The 3,171-nt window shown below is 48.1% G+C and overlaps 1 long non-coding RNA gene across 2 annotated transcripts in view; it reads right to left on the reverse strand.

The window, feature by feature from the left end:
- Positions 1 to 2,284: 2,284 nt before the first annotated feature.
- The window catches only part of LOC108300893, a 2,910-nt gene continuing 2,023 nt past the window's right edge, over positions 2,285 to 3,171 (reverse strand). For both annotated transcript variants that reach the window (XR_005199317.1, XR_001823646.2), the window contains exon 3: positions 2,285 to 2,451. This is a non-coding gene — a long non-coding RNA (uncharacterized LOC108300893). The remainder of the gene's footprint in view (positions 2,452 to 3,171) is intronic.

Raw genomic sequence — 3,171 nt, forward strand, 5'->3', positions numbered from 1 at the left:
CCTCCCAGGTTCATGCGATTCTCCTGCCTCAGCCTCCTCAGCAGCTGGGATAACAGGCACTGGCCCCCATGCCTGGCTAATTTTTCTACTTTTAGTAGAGACGGGGTTTCACCATGTTGGCCAGACTGGTCTCAAACTCCTGGCCTCAGGTGATCCCCCTGCCTTGGCCTCCCAAAGTGCTGGAATTATAGGTGTGAGCTGCCAAGCCTGCCCAAACTACTGTTTCATTTACAGCAAGTTTACCAATTTCTTACATTATTTTCTTACTGTTGATCTTGGCAGTTAGAATGGTAGCTCCAGACGCTGAAGCAGTATCTGTCAGAAGGCTGGCTTGCTAGTTCAATGAGCTGGGGGCCACTCAGTGCTCTGTTGAGGTGTTTTCCAACGGCAGAAATCTTGTTTCTGACTTAGGCCATAGAGAGTTGTCTCCAACCCCCATTTGGGGGTTGTGAGAACTTTGGCTTCAGAGGCAAATGTGTTCCCATCAGGAAATGATGAAAGTTATGACCTCATATCCCAACCCCCACTCGCCCCATTTAGGAAGAAACTTCAGGGATGAGATAAGTGAACGTGGATTCCTTGTCTTCACTCCAATTACACCTCAGCTCCGTGGCTCCTCCCGTTTCTCTCTCTGGCCTTGATTCTCAGCACACCTGTCCCGTGAACCACCTACACTTTCCCTCAATTCATGCTCTACTTTGTCCCCTGAAGATGGGGCCCAACTTGAGGTTTTATTTCAGCCTGTGGTAGCAGTGAAAAGCAGACAAAGCCAATGTGGTCAACCGTGTGTTGTTTTTTTTTTTTTTTTTTGAGACAGGGTCTCACTCTGTTGCCAAGACTGGAGTGCAGTGGTGTGATCATGGTTCACTGCAGCCTCAACTTTGCAGGCTCAAGTGATCCTCCCACCTGAGCCTCCTGAGTAGCTGGGACTACAGGTGTGCACCATTATGCCTGGTTAATTTTTTAATATTTTGTAGAGACGGGGTCTCCCCATGTTGTCAGGCAGATCTCAAACTGCGGCTCAAGCAGTCCTCCTGCCTCAGCCTCCCAAAATGTTGGGATTACAGGTGTGAAGTACCGCACCCAGCCTTTCCTTTGCATTTCTAAACTCTGGGAGCCAGATAGGCAGGGAATGCATAAAGGAAGGACCAGTCTGGAAAAAAGACAGCCCCTGCCTGTTTCTTCCACCATCACAGTCACTGTTGTGATGAGTATCATCTTCAAACAACTCAGGCTTACCTGTCTTTTCTGTCCAAATCTGGTTTTGTTGTTCATTTGACTGGGACCTTCAACATCACTCTGACAGTAAAATAGCCCTGGATCCTGTTAGAGTGAATGGGGCTTGTGGCCACCCATGGCTTTGAGCTTTTTTTCTAGGTGTCATGATTGTAACCAAAGTCATTCACAATCTCTACTTGATACCCCCAGGCCTGAGACCCTCCTTTCCCCAACACACTGACCTGCCATTCACACAGATAAATGTGCCCCTTCCTCTCCAAGCTCTCAACTGAAAATGCCTTCTTTCATCAGATTGTTGTTCAAATCCCATTTTTAGGCCAGGCACAGTGGCTCATGCCTTTAATCCCAGCACTTTGGGAGGCCGTGGTGGACAGATCACCTGAGGTCAGGAGTCCAAGACCAGCCTGGCCAACATGGTGAAACCTTGTCTCTACTAAAAATATAAAAAATTAGCTGGGTGTGGTGGGCGCCTGTAATCCCAGCTACTCAGGAGGCTGAGGCGGGAGAATTGCTTGAACTCAGGAGGTGGAGGTTGCAGTGAGCCGAGGTCATGCCACTGCACTGCAGCCTGGGCAACAAGAGCAAAACTTAATCTCAAAAACAAAAACAAAAGCCATTTTTAATCTAATGACAGCACACAAATGTTAAAACAATTGAAACAGGTTGGGTGCAGTGGCTCATGCCTGTAATCCCAGGACTTTGGGAGGCCGAGGTGGGTGATCAGTTGAGGTCAAGAGTTCAAGACCAGCCTGGCCAACATGGCGAAACCATCTCTACTAAAAAACACAAAAATTAGCCAGGCGTGGTAGTGCACGATTGTAGTCCCAGCTACTTGGGAGGCTACGGCACAAGAATCACTTGAGCCAGGAGGCAGAGGTTCCCACGTTGACCAGGCTGGTCTCTAACTCCTGGCCTCAAGTGATCTGCCCCCCTCGGCCTCCCAAACTGCTGGGATTATAGGTGTGAACCACAGTGCCCAGCTAACAACCCTTTCATTAGTTTGTTTTGTCTAATATAGCCTTACAGGAAGAGGTTTTAAAAATAATTTTTACAATTTTAATATGTGAATATTGAAAAATGACAACAAAATAATTCATTCCAATGGTGAAACTGAATTTCCCAGGGATCCCTGACTTGATTTCCGGACTCTCCTGTGATTTCATTCCATCATGTTTCTTTGGAAGCAGAGTGGTAGGATGGAGGGGCAGGGCTCTGTTGAGGGAAGGTGTAAGTGAATGGGAAAGGCATTTATCACAACACTCTTTATGGTGAAAAAAGAACACGGAAATAAACCCAATGCCTGTCACAAATAGGGTTTCAGAGCTGGGTGCAGTGGTTCATGCCTGTAAATCCCAGCTACTCAGGAGGCTGAGGTGGGAGGATGCCTCAAGGCCATGAGTTCGAGACCAGCCTGGGCAACATATCAAGACCCCCCGCCCCCCCACCAATCGCTCTCTTTTTTTTAAACAGGGTCTCACTCTTAACATCCAAGCCAGAGTACAGTGGCATGGCTCACTGCAGCCTCAACCTCCCAGGCTCAAGTGATCCTCCCAGCTTAGCCTCCCGAGCAGCTGGCACTATGAGCACACGCCACCACACACAGCTAATTAATTTTTGTAGAGATGTAGTCTCACTGTGTCGCCCAGGCTGGTCTCAAACTCCTAGATTCAAGTGATATTCTTGCCTTGGCCTCCCAAAGTGTTGGGATTACAGGTGTGAGCCACCATGCCCAGCTCACCCCATGTCTCTCTCTTTTTTAATTATATATATATATATATATATATTTTTTTTTGAGACAGAGTTTCGTTCTTGTTACCCAGGCTAGAGTGCAATGGCGCGATCTCGGCTCACCGCAACCTCCGCCTCCTGGGTTCAGGCAATTCTCCTGCCTCAGCCTCCTGAGTAGCTGGGATTACAGGCATACGCCACCAT

Source organism: Cebus imitator, unplaced genomic scaffold (genome assembly GCF_001604975.1).
Source record: "Cebus imitator isolate Cc_AM_T3 unplaced genomic scaffold, Cebus_imitator-1.0 Scaffold30, whole genome shotgun sequence".
Classification (NCBI taxonomy): Eukaryota; Metazoa; Chordata; class Mammalia; order Primates; family Cebidae; genus Cebus; species Cebus imitator.